This window comes from Phaenicophaeus curvirostris, chromosome 1, assembly GCF_032191515.1.
Source record: "Phaenicophaeus curvirostris isolate KB17595 chromosome 1, BPBGC_Pcur_1.0, whole genome shotgun sequence".
Taxonomy (NCBI): Eukaryota; Metazoa; Chordata; class Aves; order Cuculiformes; family Cuculidae; genus Phaenicophaeus; species Phaenicophaeus curvirostris.
In genome coordinates, this window is record NC_091392.1 from 191,686,061 (window position 1) to 191,703,661 (window position 17,601).

General features: G+C 41.9%; 1 protein-coding gene across 1 annotated transcript in view; it reads left to right on the plus strand.

Annotated features, from left to right (window-relative positions):
• The first annotated feature begins 1,501 nt into the window (after positions 1-1,501).
• The window catches only part of PAK1 (p21 (RAC1) activated kinase 1), an 86,541-nt gene continuing 70,441 nt past the window's right edge, over positions 1,502-17,601 (plus strand). The window contains exons 1-3 of the mRNA XM_069883251.1: positions 1,502-1,568; positions 3,906-4,036; positions 5,419-5,531. The gene's annotated coding sequence lies outside the window, so the exon portion shown is untranslated. The remainder of the gene's footprint in view (positions 1,569-3,905; positions 4,037-5,418; positions 5,532-17,601) is intronic.

Sequence of the window (17,601 nt, forward strand, 5' to 3'; positions counted from 1 at the left end):
CTGTGTTTCTTTCATTTCACTCGGGCAGATACAGTACTTTCCCTAGGGGGATTACGACATCTATTGTTTGCTTATATCTCACACTTCAATATTTATTTTTTCCAGTGTAAGAAGAGGTGTTGAGTGGACTGCTTTTATATAGTAGTCATAATTTAGTGGTGAGAGATGAGGTAATCTGGTAGCAAAGCATTTGTGTTAGTCAAGAGAGATGCAGTCTCACCCTTTTTGCATAATTACCTGTGTTGTGATCTTGATGTGATTCCTGCTTTGCTTATCTGCATCTTTTTACTTGTCAATTTTCAGTGTAAACACTTTGATACGTGGATCATCATTGCAGCGTGGCATGCAAACAGATCTCCGATGGGATCTCTAACCCTAATGTAATACAAATAATTATTAATAACAACGATCTTTGAATATTACATGAACATTAGAGGTATGTTTCACAGCACTGTTAAAAGATACAGTAAAACACTACTAACTTTACTGGGCAGTAAATCAAGAGATAGTCAAATGCCTTGCCTGCAATGACGGGAAAGCTGTGGATTATATGGAGCACCATCTAGGCCTCTTGGCTCCCAAGTTTGTGCCATGATCACAAGATCAAAGGAAAGTATGGACACCCTCCTCCCCCAGATGTTCCCTCCAGCCGCTCCAGGTTATTGGTAGACTTGAGAACTGTGATATCAGAAAGCTTAACCCTGCTCATGTATGGAGAGCACACAGTCTGTGCTCAGGTGACTGGGTGTGATTTTGTTGGTTGTTCTTCACCTTGAGCTGCTGCTGCTTGGCTGTTTTTGGCCTGAAAGTGAGCAATGGCTTTGGTATTTGCTGTGGACATGCTGGGCCCAAGCGGAATCAGCTGGAGCTTTGAAAGCTTTTGAGAGGGTGAGATCAGAGCACCTTTTATCAAGAAACTTTCTTTCCTCAGTAAGATGTTAGTCATCATCCTTCAAGACAGATAATAAGAGATAACTCGAAGGACAACATTGAGGTACTAGATCTTTGAAATTACTTCTGTGTCAAGCCTGCCACTTCTCAATTATTCTGTTTCTACCTTTGTATCAGTTTTAGCCTTTTGAAAGATGCCATGTTAAAGTCTCTGAAGCCTGAACTTCTGTGTCACTTCTAAACAAAGATTGGCTTGGGGTTAGATTAAGCCAGCACATAACTACAGACCATTGCTAATTTTCTGTAGATCCACTAATTTCCTACAGTTTAAGCTTTTGTATAAACACCCGTTTCCTTCCACCTTCTTTGATTTCTAGCCTTCAGGATTTCAGAAGACAATTCAGCGTGTGACTGAAATGAGGTTTCAGAAATCTTGGGAAAAATAGTTCTGAGAAACATGAGCCAATGCCTTTCTTCTCAGTGGGTAATATTTCTGATCTTAACAAACGAGGTTATTTCATTTTAGTTGGAATGTCATTGAGAGATCAGACTAAAATGCCATCACAATTTCCCAGTCTGCCCAGTGGCCAAGTAACTCTGAACAACGACAGTTCTAAAGTTGATAGAAAATCTTTGATGGAAAAAGTGACAAGAGCAATAACAACTGGGCTGCTTAGGTAAACACCTTTTTTATTTACATCTATGTGGTTATAAGCTTGTCAAGTGTTTATAATGGAGACTGAGAGCAACACAAACAAAACATATGAAAACAAAAATTAACAATATTTTCAGGGCTAAATTTCAGGCAAGAAAGAATCCGCTAATTAAATTTATTGATGACATATAATTGGAAGGCAATGTCAAAACAAATGAGGGTTGGAACATCTTATAGGAAGCACTGCAGAACCTTGAGGACTGGAGTGATAGTAATGAGGTGACATCTGATAGTGTGAATCACAAAGTTATGTACAAGAGACTAAAGAAAAAAATGGAAAGAGGAGATGTGCAGAAACAGTAGATGTAAAACATCAGGATGCAGTTGCCAGCTGCTATTGTACTATGACCCAGCACTAAGATTGCCCAGAGGAAGGCAAATGAAATCTTAAAATGTCTCTGGTTGCTGTCTCGGAATACATGGAGCAAGTTAATGCTCAACAGAGACACAACCTGTTTAATGTAAAAGACAGTGTTGACACAGGAACGAATGGAAAGATGTAATCATAAAATGCAAAATAGGAGAAGATTCTGAAGCAAAATACCAAACGCATTTATTTTAAGCTTTGTTTCCCATGCTTTTATTAGCAGAGAACACAAATTCGTCATTCAAATCTTCCTTTCCAGTCACGTTATCAGTTATGTTCCTAGAATCAGGGCTTAAATGTATGCGGGCTCATTTACTGTCAGTAATACCTTTCCCTGCTAAAATGTAACAACCTCCAAGAAACCTGGGAAGCAATCTTAAAAGAAAAGCCATAGTCAAGTTAGCAATTGTATCAAGGTTCACTAGTGCCGGAGCAAAACTGACCCTGCATAATTTGTCTAAACAATGCATTGAAATGGGAAGATTGGATTTTAATTAAGCTGAGAATCATACAGAGGGCCTCAGAAATGCAATGTCTCTGTTCTGTCAGAATCTTCAGCCCAACCTGGAAAAAGTGAAATCAGGCCCAGCTAGGATACCGAAATCTGACTCACATGTTAGAGCAAAACTGAAACTGAAGGTCAGTAGAGGGACATAAATGTATGTGTTCTTTCAGAAGCAAATACACCCTAAAGAGACAGAGCTAGGACTTAAAGGAGATCTTGGTTGTGTAGGATTCTGCCTCAGTGTTTTTGAAAATGTTTGCTTCAGTCCAGTCCACAATCTCAAACTGGTAAACTACCAACAATAAGGTCATATGTACTAAAGATTCCAAGACACATACTTAAAATGAAACAAGGAACTAGACTTGGTAAAACTGCATGGAAAATGAATCCTGATGGTTCTGATGAAAAGATAGCGTGGAGAAAAAAAGAAAAAAAAGTTAGCTTTTGTATGCTAAAGGATGCAGTGCATTCAAATAATATTTAAATGTATTTGAAACATAATAATTAGCTGCATGGATCCCCTTGGGTGAGGTATTCAGCAAGTGCACGTGAAAACCTAATTCCCTCTCTTGGTGTTGACAATCTGAGATGATACCAATGAACTGATGTCAAGAGTCAGTAGACCATTACTTTCCAAGTTTCTTCAGAAATGCGACTGATACCTTACCAGGGTAATCACAGCTCATAAAGAGACCATGAAAAAGCATTATTTGCAATAAAAAATATTATTTTCCATTAACCAGTTGAAATGGAGCCTCTGTTTGAAGCTACCTATTTAGTTTTAATTAACCCCTATATTTTTCATCTATCTTGGGTTGACTCATCCCTACTTCCTTCTGAAATTCTAGCCAGAGCTGTTCAATTGTTTCCCAGTATGAAAAGAGAAGATAGGTTGCTTTTCAGCATTAAAACAGGATGGACTATGTGTGAGGACTGTGCCTCTTGTGCCTGTGAAAACTGACCTAAATTTGGCCAAGTCAGAAGCCTTTGAAAAAGAATCTCACTTCCCGTGTTCTGTTGAGACATGCTGAACTTCAACACTAAAATAAAACAGTGGGTAGGAGAATGACAGAGACTGGATGAGGAGGTGGTGGGGGACAGGGGACATGAACAGGAAACTAGAACTGGCCTTATGAAGGTGTTGGATTGGCTGTCAGGGAGTAGAGACAGATTTACCTAAACAGTCTGGTGTGTGGGGTGACAAATATATCAGACAAACAAAACAAATGACAGGATGTATGGGAAGTGAGAAAGTGAGACTGAGCAGGAGCTGTTCCCTATAGGACTGGAAAGATTACTTCTCCCCCTCCTATGGTGTTACAAAAATAAGAAAGAAATGCCAAGGTGCTAATATGATGAAAATAATAGAAAAATATAGAATAGATTAATTCTAAAATAAATTAATGTTTTCTAATATTTTTGACCAGCTTACAGTGAATAATGCATTGGAACACGCCTGAAATAAAGGAAAAAAGGAATTGAGCTGCTATTGCTTTAAAGAGTGGATTACTGAAACATCCCTGAGATATCTAAATGATGGTTTTGTACAGTCATCATGGTAAGATCTGTATTTCAAAAAGAGATTTCGTTCACTTAAGACTCAGACTACCTACATTTGGTGCATAAAAACAAATAACATCAATCTCCCTTTGGAGAGCGATGTTCTTTTTGTGAACCAAATGAGGATGCAGGGATCTGAGGAAAAAGAGCACCAACTTGGATAATTAAAATCCATCATAAGGTATGGATGCAAAGGACATTAATTAAGGTGCCGCAGCTGACATTCACTTTGGCATTTCCTGGCTTTTGAATGCTTAGATTTGCTAATTTCATTAGAGTTCTTTTAGCATTCTTTATGTGTGTTTAATTAATGTTGTGTATTGTTCGAATAGAGTTAAAGCCTGGCAGCCTTAGGCAAGTATTGTAAGGCTTTGCAGTCACAACACAGAATAGCTGTCAGAAGCCCAGATTTTTCAGTTGCTACTGAGTTGGACTAAATTTGAAAAAAACCCTGAGATATGCAAACTTTGTTTTGGGAATGCAAATAGCAGTGCATAGCCCTTGGATTGCCTGTTTAGAACCCCTGCTTTCCAGAACAGGAGACGTTTTCTCTCTGTACAATTTTTACTATCCTGTGTTACCACCTTAGGACTCCAAATTTCGAGGTGATAAAGATGGTTAGTAATAATTTGTAATATAAAACCTTTAAAAATCCTTAAGCCTCACTGGTGCATGTCTGATCTCCTCAGCTGGATGTGCCAGGCTAAATGCTGTTTAACAGACAAAAGAGATTGTAATTTTGTTTCATTGCAAATACTTGTGGCTTTGAAGACATCCATTCTTCTCCTTTGCACAGAGTTCAGAGTGATCTGGGTGTGCAGTAGTGGCCATGAAAGTTTCTGTGCCTTTCTTATTGTATTAGATAAGCTGCTTGGCTTGAAACAGCTAGAATCATCTTCCCTGAAAATGCCTGAGTGACCATCGCTCATCTCCTCAGGCACGCAGGTGGTCAAGGACAGCCAGGCTCTCTTGTGCTTCATCCTACTGTCCCTTCTGACTGAGCTGGGAGAAAAGAGCTTTCTCAGGTCAGGAAGCTTGTCTGAGGAGCTCGCTCCCTGTGGACACCAGCCTTCACTCTGCTGCAGCAGTTTTCAGGTCTCCAGATGCAGATCTTCAAAGTCAGTACATTTTTTGGCAGCTGTCTCCCCCTTCTTTAAACTTGTTTGGTATGGATCATACAGGGAGGTTGTTATGTCCACTTGGGTGTCTACCATATCCTAGAAGCCTGGACAAAAGATTTAGTTAAAAAAAAAAAAAACAGTGGGCTAAATTTGTCATGGTCTGATTGTGTGAAATTCTGCGGAGTTACATCTGGGAGGACTCGGGTCTAATGCACATGGCAAACTTGTGACTGACTGGAGAATTTGGCTCTGTCTGCAGACATGTGGATGAACTGCAGGATAAAACTTTCCATTCTAATTGAAATAACAAGAAAATTCATCTCATGCCTCAGACAAACTGTGGTTTCATCAGCTGCCTTCTTTTGATCTGCAGTAAGTGCCAGTGATCACACCTTAAATGATTACTTTGTTATATAAGGGAGAAGTGCTAGTGTAGATGTTCCTAATGGTATCTCCCACCACCACAGACAGTGACAACAGAGCAAACAAAAGTAAGGGGCATAGCTAGCAAAACCATTCTCTTGCGATGAAAGTGTAAATAACACTGACGTGGTGATTTCACTGCTATGTAACACTTTCTTTGAGATGGCATTGCAAGAGAAAAAGCAAATTACTTTAAAGAAAACTCAAATCTCTGCAGAGCAGAGGTCTCAAGCGTGCTAGTTCTTTGTTGGCCATCCTGCAGAGCAACCACCAAACTGCAGCTTAGCCAGTAAGCCTCTCAGAGCCACTAATCTGGGCTTGATGGAAGTGGAGGCTTTACAATAAAGCTGGAGAATTTAGAGGCAAGTGCAGACCAGGTAAAAAGTAAAAGGAGCTAACCAAAATCAATCGTATGAGAACAAGGGTACATATTTATTTTATAAAATAACTGATTTTTTACAAGAAAAAATATGATCTCTCAGGACTTCACTGAAGTAGTTGGTGTGCTGCCACAAAGAGAACTGTGTCAAACAGGTGAAAGTCAGGATTATGGTGAGAATGGTGACATGAACAGGCGAGTTCAAAGTTCCCTACTTAGTTGGGATTTTTCATGATTGTGTCCCATGAGCCCATTAAACTGGCTGGTTTGTGCCATGTTATCTACATCAAACTAACAAGTTGTGAAAGAAAGCACTCATGGAAAACATTCAGATAAACAGCAAAGGGGGTGAACCATATCCTGGGTTTACCAAGCTCCATCTGGGCTGATGACTAGCAGATGCTGGGATGGCATCACTGTGTGTGTGTAGGTTGTGCATGTTTTTGAGGCCTCTGTGATTTAGATATGCTAAATTGTCTGTGACTGGATGAACTAAGTACTTGACGTTGCATGCTAGGCAAGTGCAAATTCCCCTCTCTACATGGTGTCTGCAAGTTTTCAAAAGGTAGTTTTCTAGTATTAAATGAAATAGACCAAGATTTAATAGCTTGTTTGGAAAGTGGTTTGTAGAATGGTCCTAAAAGGGAAATCTCTCTGCCCATCTTGGCTTTACTTATCTGATTTGTGTACTGATACCTAGACGTGCCAGCCTGATGAACAGCAGGTGAAGCTGGCAGAATGTCTTTCCCCGTTCCTCTAGACACACCATTATTCTCCACTGAAGGGCGTTCACTGAAGGTGGAGATGCTGCAGCTGCTAGACAGCTATTTCTCTGATTCACTTGAACAAGAAAACGTGAGCACCAGCCCACAGAGATTCTCATTTTGTGACTGTAACTTACATGATTTGGAGTTTAGCTGTGTAGGTTCATAAGCATGGAACTCCAAAATTACCAGCCAAGTGACTTCTTTCTGACTGGCAAAGTTTCTTGCACTCGGAATTTTCCTTCTGCACGTTGGGCTGGATGCTGTCTTGGCAAGCAGTTCAGCTCCTGTATTTCTTTTAACCCTCTGCAGGATCCTCAACACAGGCATTTCTTTGTCTGCATCGGCTGAGGATTGTGTTCTGGCAGCTGTGCTCCAAGCACACCTGCCTCACAGGGGATAGTGCTGAACTAAGCACGCATCACAGCAAACACCACCACTTACAGCAGGAAATAAATAAAGAACCGGGTGTAGCAGCTTTGTGATTAAGTAGTCAAGAGAGCTTAGGCCAAGACTAGAGTTCTCTTTCTCCTGGAGTGCGCTCTGACCCTTAGGCTCCATCTTTCAGGTCTAGTAATTTCTAAATTGATTGTTGCACTGTGACAAAAATCTAGTAGAAATTTTCCTGTCCTTATTTCCTCAGGCACTTTCATGCTTATTCACAATTCTACTTTCATCTTAACTTCAGGCATTGATGGATACACTCTGGTGAGTATTGCTACAGCAGTTTAAGATGTGACTGCTGGTTCTGCCTGTCTGGTGTGGTTTACTCCTTCACATTAGACTTGTCAGAAAGAATGTGTGCTGAGGCTTCTACTTGACAACAAAACCAAACTTGTAAACAGATGATAAAGGTGCACAGGCTGAGAGAGTTGGGGTTGTTTCAGCCTGGAGAAGAGAAGGCTCTGAGGAGAACTTATAGTGACCTTCCAGTACCTGAAGGGCCTACAGGAAAGCTGGAGAGGAACTGTTTAAAAGGCTTGTAGTGATAGGATGAGGGTCAATGGCTATAAACTGGAGAGGTGCAGATTTAGATTAGACATAAGGAAGAATTTCTTCACTATGAGAGTGGTGAGGCACTGGCACAGGTTGCCCAGGGAAGCTGTGGCTGCCCCATCTCTTGGGGTGTTCAAGGCCAGGTCGGGCGGCGCCCTGGGCAGCCTGATCTAGTGGGAGGTGTCCCTTCCCCTAGCAGGGGAGTTGGAACTAGATGATCTTTAATGTCCCTTCCAACCCAAACTATTCTATGATTCTATGATCTCAGTTAAGACAATGGATTTTGGAGAGGAGAGGGCAAAATGCAGACACATGTTTCCTTCTGCTGGCTTTGCTGGAGCGGTGGGGGCTCCAGCCCAAGGTGACAGCTAACAGCTGCAGAATGGAAACATCTTAAACTGATGCAGCTGTTGCTAAGTGACTGAGCCAAATTTATCATTTTAATTTAACAAATTTTACAAATTAATTTAGTGTACAGGTGTTAATTTATTACCTTAACTATATATATGTTCATTTTTTCCTCTTTGCATTTGAGACTGCCTGGCAATAATGGGAAAAAATAATTTGAATCTATAATATTGTCTGGTTTCGCCATTCTTTCTTAGCTGATCCTATGGTATGATTTATATCTTGCCATCTGATTATTTAATTGCAGTTTGCAATGAAGAAAGCCATATAATACTTCACTTGGAAGCTAGTTTCTGTTAGAAGCAAATTAAATAATTATTTGGAAAACCAATCAGGAAGCATTCAGATCTTCCTTGGTGACATGCCTGCTTTGGTTGTATAGTTCCTCCTAGATCACAGACATCAGCATTAAGATTAGCTTCACGTTATGAAAGCACTTACTCAGCATATTGTCATCAGAATGAATGCTTCTGGATTTTGTGATACTGCTTCTCTGCCAATGTCAAATGGATTTAGGCATAGCAGCCCTCACTTGCTCATGCTGAAATCTGGTCGGTCCTGAAACAGCATGTTAAAACAAGAGCTTACAGTTGGATGCACTTTGCTTCGGGGATCGGCTGAGAATTCAGAGACTGATACAGACACCTTGCAACTGGATACCCATGAGAATTAAAGAGCTGAACTGAAACAGATTAAGCAGCTCTTTGTACATTCTCCCCTGTGAAGTGTAAAGAACTGAGAGCCTCATTGTTTTGGAGCCACATAAAAATTAAAGGGGAAAAACAATTACTTCAGCACGGTCCTCTTGAATATGGTTTTATTAAATGTGTTCTTTCCAGAAATCTAAGCATACGCGCAAAAATTAAGAAATCCTCCATACATAGTTTTCACAACAGAGCATTGTCCGTCATGTAACTTAAATGTTTCTAACCCCAGTTCCCCTGAGCAAGGAGCTTTCCCACACTGTTTCAAACACAGTCCACAGACATCACCAGTTGGCTCACTTTCTGCACTGCTCTTTGAAAATTATTTACCTTATGCTTCTAGGCCCTTTTTCTCTATAGAGCCATTTACACCTTCCTGTCTCAGTGGGATAAAGGCCACTGTTAACAGAGAATAAGTTCCAGTATCATGTTTTTCTGCAAGGCTGCTTTCTGCTAAGACAAAGCCTTTGGACAGAGGCTGCCCATCTGATACAAACAGCAATATTAAATCTTTCTTCCCTGTAGTGCCCCTGCCTGCTGAAGATTAGTTCTCTGTATGCCTGCATTGAGTCAGGTCTGTTCCACTAGGTTTATGTCTGTTGTAATTGGAAACATTAAGAAGCAGTTTAAAGGACTGGTCTAGTCTGAGAATGGAACTGGGAGACAGGAACACCTGAATTCAAGAAGCATAATTGCAGAAGTTTTGCTGCGTGTCCTGAGGCTACTGATTGAGCTCTTAGCTCATTGTACCCATCTGCGATATTGCTTATAGGATGAGTTTCTTGAAAAACTTATTTGATAAGAATCTCTGTGTATCCTGGAAAATGTAGCAAAAAGGAAACAGCCAGCCCTAAACCTGTTAATTAATAAACGCAGACAAGGTAGTGAGACTCAGATCAGAAACCTCATCAGAGACATTATTGCCTGTTAAAGTGGTGCACTTCGTTTAAACTGAAGAGCCTAGATGAAGTTATTCTTTCACGACCAGTGCAGCTTGATATTCCTCTGATTCCAGAGGCAGCTTGACAGGAATGTAAAGTTAGAGAATGACGTGTTCCCAAAACCTCAGTTTTATCCCAGCAGTTGTGGAAGGTCCATGTAGCGTACTAAAGCAACCAGTGAAAAAGCTCAGGGTGTTGTATGTTATTATTCTGCAGTTCCTGCAGGTACGCACTAGGAAGCAATTGGAAAGGATTATACAATAAAATGAATTTATTAAGATTTCCTGTGTCCTGCAGAACAATCCATGACTCATCAGCAATTTGGAGAGCACTGAGATGTACATCATATCAAAGGAATTCTGCAGGGCCAGCTCTCTTGGCAGGCCTGAAGTGATCTGTATCTCCAGTGTAACTTTGGTTTTAGTGTGACCAACCAGTATAATTAAATTACCAGCGTCACTGTCTGCAGCCAAATTGTCCATGAGCTTTTATAGCTCCCTCTATTGGATTAACTTTCAAAACAGCTTTTTACTTAGCAGAATGGGTGTTCTCTCTCTCCAGCTTTTTGAAGAGTTAATGTTGCTCACAAATTTGAATTATTTTATTGGGTTTATGATACTTCGTGTTCTCTGGATCACTACAGATAGTATTGCTGAAGACAATGACTTTGCATTTTAGTAGAATTTAACTGCAACGGTGTGCAAAGCTGCCATGAAATATCTCAAATTCAGTGTAGTTTTCCCAAAACATTTAAAGTCAGCTACTCTGTAATCTTTGTGTTATGATCTACTTAGCCTATCTTGCATGCAATGCAAATAGATAGAAATGTAGGATGATGGTTTCATATTTTCACAGCTTGCCTGTAAAGCATCTGAAATGCCCAGAGACTGCCTGTCTGTCAGTGCTCTGCAGTTTTTGGTTGCTATTCATGTAACCCAGTGAGGCAGAATAGCAGAGGTAAGGAAAGAACAGGGGAAGATTTCTCTCTGCAGTGTATTCTCCAGGGTTTTGTTCAGTCCAGTTTTAAATGGCTTGAGCTACTGAAGTGATTCAAGCTATGACATTTTGGCAGGGCGTGAAACAAAATCTGGCAGAGGTGCTATGACTGAAGGGCTGGTTTTGTTCTCTCTGAAATGTGTGGCAAATCTTCTGCTGGCCTCAATCAGAACAGGATTGGGTCCTCAGAATCATTCAGTTTGAATAAGCTCAGCAAAACCAGCCCTAGCATCTAATTTTCTTATACTGTTACACCGTTACAATCTCTTTGGGGCTCACCCTCTTTGGTTTACAGTGTCTTCCAGTGAAGCCAAGACTTTCTGTGTTTCTGCGAGCTGCTTTTGTTAGATTTTGAGTAACAAAGTATCTCCAGATTAGTAGTCCTTGTTTGATGTCTCATTCAGAATGTCTCTTGCATTCCCTAGTTGGTTGTTTGGTTTTTTTTAAACCCTGATACTGGAAGTGGAAGCTCTCCAGAGGTATGCTTTAAAAAAATCAATAGAGAGGAAAAGGTAATTGATTTTAAAATTATTTTTATTATTATTTCCTTTAGAAGATAGTCCATTAAACTTGGTCAGTCCCTAATGAAACGTAAGTTTACTGCAGTCTGTTTTACCACACTTCCAGAATCATTTCCCTTGTTGTCTTGATGTTATAGCTTTCTTTTTTACTTCTCCCCACTTATTGGTAAAAGGACATTTAAAACAAATAACATAGTTCAGGATAATTTGGATTAATTTCACTTTCAGAACTGTTATTATGGATTTCTTACTGGTTCAGCAAGAGTTGTTGAGCTCAAGTTATGTGTAAATCCATCTCTATTGTATTCTTCCACAAGCTCACAGGAAAGGATTTATCTCATCTCATGTCTGTAGTAAAATAGACAGAATAAAATCAATAGAAAATTATAGGATAGAAAAGTGATGCTGAATGTGTATTATAAAATCATTGCAACTCTGCAAGCTGTATCCTGAAGGAAAACCAGTCACAGACTTGTCTGCTGGAAATACTGTTTCAGACAACAAATTTACATTTTGGACAACATTGTGTTATTTTCTTCTGAAATCTTTGTATTGAGGAGGGAAGATTAGAGTAATCCTTCCTGGCCAGTGAGAGAACCTCTTCATACCTCAGGCCAGGACAGTCACCCAAAGGGGTCTGAGAAGGCTCTGCCACACGATATCGCAGGCCAGGACCACTTGCTTGTACTGTCAGCTGCGCAAGAGTCAGCAACCACAGCTCATTCTGTGATTTCTGCAAGTATTGGACCAGTCTGGAGACACATTCATGTGCTCGGGGTGTTTGTCTGCCTTCACCATGCTACTTTCCATTCTTCCTGCTTTGTCAGCAAGTTCCTTCATGCTCCAAAGGACCAAGTGAATAAGCAGTATTTACGACCTCCCTCTTTCCCTCTGCTCCTCTCAGTGGTGCCCCTCTCACTCTCCCTGGGTGCCTCCTTCTTACTTTGTATTGCTGCTGTAAAATGCTGCCTGTATTTTACAAAGCAGATTTGCTGCCATGGTTTCCAGTCAGGACGGAAAGCTGATCACTGAGGGAGCATCTAGACTGGATGCCTATCCTTGCCTTAGGTTGGCTACGTAGGATCAGAAAGGGAAGGCACCTTTGAAAATTAGAAGAATGATTAAGTAAAACTAGGGTGATGAATGGAAGAGAAATGGGAAGACGTAGGACTAGATGTTTCAAGAAACAGCTGGGGGAGAGTAGAGGAAGGGATAGACTTTTTGGACTGCAGGCAGAGGGAAGTTCTGATGCAGGGAAATATAGCTCTGGCTGTAGTTGAGAAGTTAAAAGAGGAAATTCTGACTGGTTTCATGCCTACTTTTGGAGCACATCAGTACTGTTTTTAATATCTCAAAGCAAGCTTTTCTGTTATGGCGCTCATCTCTACAGTTTCTTGCACACTGTAGGATTAAAATGCAGATGGTCAGATCCTGGTGTGAATTCACACAGCTCCAGTGACTGAACCATTGTGCTAGAAGCTCATCCCCCCCAGTTATGATATTTGAATATGGTTTTTACCTAAGATTACCAGTAGCTAGTCATATTTTTCCAAGAAATAAAACTCTTCAGATCATTTAGAAAACCTACAACATCTCAGTCAAAATCAGGCTCTATCTTCACAGAAGCTTACAGTGCAGGGTAAAACTCCCCCATCTTTTTAAGCTTGAATTAGCAGCAAGCCTCAAAACTGGGATATATGTGCTTAGATTCAGCCGTTAGCTAATGAATCAAAGACTGACCTCATTGTTAAGCCATTACCCATCCGTATTTTATGACTTCCAGAGATACAAGAGGTTTCCAGAATCAAACAAGTCACTTGTGGCTTCCCTAATATTCACCCTAACTTGCTGACTGCTCACTAAAGCGCCGAGTCTTTTAGCTGTCTCTGTGCAATTTCCTGGCTAAAGGAGATCTGGAATGTGAAAGCGTATTCATTACTAGAGGTTTTGCCAGATTCCAGGACTTCAGTGAAGCAGTAAGAGATGATTTAAAATTGGAATGGCATGAAGATCCCTCTGAGATTTCAATCAGCTGTAGGGTAACGATCAACAAGTAAGTAACCCTTAAAGAGAACCTAAATTATTTGGGATTTAAACAATTAAAAAAATATTAAGTTGTAATTACTGTTATACCTGTACCAGACATATCCCAACTCTTTACTGTGAGTCTCTTGATACGGAAATGAAGGACCAAGAGGCAAGTGGGAACGTGTTCAGTATGGTGCTCTAACAATTCTTGCAGAATGAAAGAACTGGATATAGCCAAACACTAAGAAATGATAGTGTGTTTTTTTATTTCAGTTGATAAAACTGAAGACAGTGCTAAGATCAAAGAAGTGTAACCAGAGCCAGCTTTGCTAAAGTGGCACCCTGGTTCTCACCCCTGTATTTGAACTCATTCTAGGCAGAGAAATCTTAGCCAGCCTTTCTCTGGGATGGTAGGAAATGCATACCAATGTTAAACACGCACCAGGTATAATGTGCTACTTGCATACATTTTGGAACTGAGTCTAGCTTCCTTTGTGATGGATGTAACACACCATTTAACATCTGGATATGTAAGATAGGAACTGGGTGCTGCTCTCCACCAGTCAGGTGTTCTGGCCCTTTTGTTATTTTGCTACTTTGCTTTTCTGGCACAAGAACACCTTAAAACTTACTGAGGAAATGAAAGATTGTTGCTGACATGCTTTTGTGTGTTTGTTTAGAGAAAACATTTACTTTTGTGCATCATGGATTTGTGTCCAGAAACACATTCCCCACCGCTTTATTCTACTGTGTTACCTGGACAAAGTAGAATGAAAAAGAGTTCTGTTTTGGAAGCATTTTAGGTACACTTTGCAGAGCTGTACAAGCTTAAATTATATGTAGGGCAGCGATGAATCATAGTCTGTCTTCTTCTTCACTTCATGCCACTATGATAACAATATTTTTCTGGATTGACTTCTGATTTACTGGGTAAGAACCCCTCTGGCAGTAGTGTGCTGACCCACCATTGCCTTCAGTTTTGCTTGCCACTGCTTGCTGATTCTACATCTTCACATTGATACCTTTGGCTAAGGAAGTTTGTATTTGTCTTTTTTTCTTTTTCTAATCCTTGCCTGACTATCGAGACTTGGAAACAATTAGTTTTCAAGTCATTAATGAACTCTGGTTTCTTCCTTGTAGGCTGAGGCCACTTCCTCTCTTATTGCTAGAGCAGATTGAAGGAGTGAATGGATGATTGCAAGTGACTAAGTTAGTACGTCATAACAAGTTACTGTCCCTCAGCTGAAGTGTAGCTTCTGTGATTTCATACGCTCTTGTGTTCCCCCACTTTATGTTCCCCCACATTTGATCTGGCTGAACCCCGCCCCCCCCCCGGAAAAATTTTAGATGGACCAGTTCTTTGATCCCTTCCATTTCAGAGCTGCACAAATGGTAGTGCTGGCACAGTGCAGGGAGTAGCTCAGGAGCAGAGATGCTCAGCAGAGTAAGAACTATTGATGCTGGTACTGCTAAGACAGAAAAAAAATTTGTCAGGCCATGCCCTGCAGCAGCCGGACTGCTCGTCCTGCTCTATTTCTGACAAGGAGGAAAATGCGGTTCTTACACGATGCCTGTAAAATCGATTGTTCCACAGAGCTGGTCTTTGAGGCTGGGGCCTGGTGCCAGGCTCTTGCCCACAGAACACAAGAGACCCTTTAGAGGTGTGAGAAATCCCCTTTTCCTGCCCATGCTGGAAAGGGGCCATCTGACTGTCCTGAGTACAAGGCAAGATGGAACCTTTCCCTGAAAACTCCCTGAGCGCTTTTTCTGCTCTGAGTGCTTAGAACACAAACAAAATAATCTACATTTCACTCATTCCTTTCTCAAGAACCAAATTCTGATTTGCAGCAGTAGTTCTATATCCCATTCTGATGTTGTTCATGGACACCCCAAATGCCTCTCCCTCCCTCGTTTTGTTTGGGAACTCTCTCTGAAATACCCAGCAATAGTTTCAGACAAAGGGGCCTTGAAATCTGGATAAATTCAGAAAACAGTAAGTATCGTAATCCCAGGATATCCCTTCAGGATATCTCTTCAGGATTCCACATTACTACAAAGTAAGATAATAACAAAACAAAAGAATACAGTTCTGAATGTTTTGGTGAGTTCCCTTGGCAGTGAAGATATAAAGATGTAGTTGAAGCAACTTCTGAACTGAGTTAACCTGTGTATAGAGAAAGTCTTTTTTTTTATCTTGAAGTGGCTTTAAAAGCACCTGTAATTAAAGTCCAGATTATTTCCTGCTGGTTTAAGTGCCTTTGTACAGATACAAATACAGCTATAGGAGGGGCTGGTAGAGCAATACACCAGCTGTATATGGGCCAGGCCTTAGGTCACTCACTGCTATTACCTTAAGCAGCCATTCTCCAAGACGTCGAATAAGTGTATTTGGTACAATATCTTGTCAAACAAAGCGTTTATGAGTATTTCAGAAGGGTCTCTTTCCTAGCTTCAAGATTTATTTTTCAGATTATCAATGTGCATCCATGTTTTTTTAAAAGGCTTTGTGGTGCAAAAGGAAGCTGCTCCTCAGGTCTCAGTTGAGGGTTGAAGGGTAACTGTTTGGTTTTAATTCCAGCTTTGATGGTGCTCCCTTTGTGGATCTGGCATTCTAGCTGAATGCTGATTTTCTCCTCAGTCCCCCCTTCCCAGCAATCACAGAAGCACATCCCTCATGTAACTGTGGGATTCTTGGTACAGGCTGATCACAGCTGCCTTTGAGGTGAAGTGGCAGAATCCTGCACTCTACTAACATAAACACCTTTATGTTGCAACCAAATAACAGACTATGGACAGACCATGCTCGGGGTGAGTTTGTGCAGTCAGTTAGTCTGTGTATGTGGTTTTGAATCCGATTTTAAATGTAGCCAACAGAGGGAAGTAATTCTAAGTGTGCAATTCCACAACAGGTTACGCTGACTGAAATCAGCTCTGTTGCACCCTCTCTCCAAGCCCCAAACTCACATTCTTACTTCCTCCATTTGTTTATTTTTGCAGGGTTAGTTTTCTGCTGCTTTAGCTCTCGAACAAGCTTATCACAGGAACTGATAAATGTTGGTACAAAGGGGAAGGGCGAGACTGTGGCAGCGCTGTCTTAACCTGTCGTATAACGCTGTCTTGGTATAAAAGGCAGATCTGGGGTGGTGACCTGTGTGATTTGCCTCCCTCCTGTCTGTACGTCTCGCTTCACTTACTTAGCATTTTACTTTTGTAGGTTTTACTTTTGAAGGATGTTGAGGCCCTGGAGTGAGTCCAGAGAAAAGCAACGAAGCTGGTGAGGTGGCTGGAGAACAGGCCTTATGAGGAGCAGCTGAGAGAGCTGGGGTTGTTTAGCCTGGAGAAGAGGAGGCTGAGGGGAGACCTCATTGCTCTCTATAACTACCTGAAAGGAGATTGTGGAGAGGAGGGTGCTGGCCTCTTCTCCCAAGTGACAGGGGACAGGACAGGAGGGAATGGCCTCAAGCTCCACCAGGGGAGATTTAGGCTGGACATTAGGAAAAAATTTTTCACAGAAAGGGTCATTGTGCACTGGAACAGGCTGCCCAGGGAGGTGGTTGAGTCACCTTCCCTGGAGGTGTTTAAGGGACGGGTGGATGAGGTGCTAAGGGACATGGTTTAGTGTTTGATAGGAATGGTTGGACTCGATGATCCGGTGGGTCTCTTCCAACCTGGTTATTCTGTGATTCTATGACAGACAGCACACAGCCTCCCCACACCCAAGCTCTGCTCTAGAGAGCGGTGCAGCCGGACATCTGCGCAACCAGACCCCTCCCCTTTTTCTCGCTCGGCAGAGCACAGACGCTGCGCCCCGAACTCCTGTGAACTAGGGTGACAAGTTTCCAGCGAGCTTTGGATCGCAAGGCGAGCAAACACCCGTCTCCCTGCAATATAAGGTACGGCCGCCTCGGCTCGTGCAGCCCAGGAGCAGGGCAGAGCCCGTTTTGTTCTTGCCTTTTTTGGATCTGCGCGCACACAGCCCTTAGCACAACGGAGCCGGCTCCGCGATAGCACCGGGCGATACCAACAACAGGAATAAAGTCAGCCCAGCGCCGCCTGCCAAGGCTGGAATCGCCGCGACTCGGACGAGTTTTACACCCCAGGCCGGCGCCGCTGCCTCCCTCTCTCCCTCCCTCTCTCTGCCCCGAGAAGGTGCGGGGCCCCGGGCGAGCTCCAGCTCTCCTGCACCCCCAGATCGCCACCCGGGCCGCCCGGCTGCGCTGCGCCGCCCCAGCGCGGGGGATGCTGCGGGGGAGCAGCGGGGATGCTGGGGGGATGGTGCGAG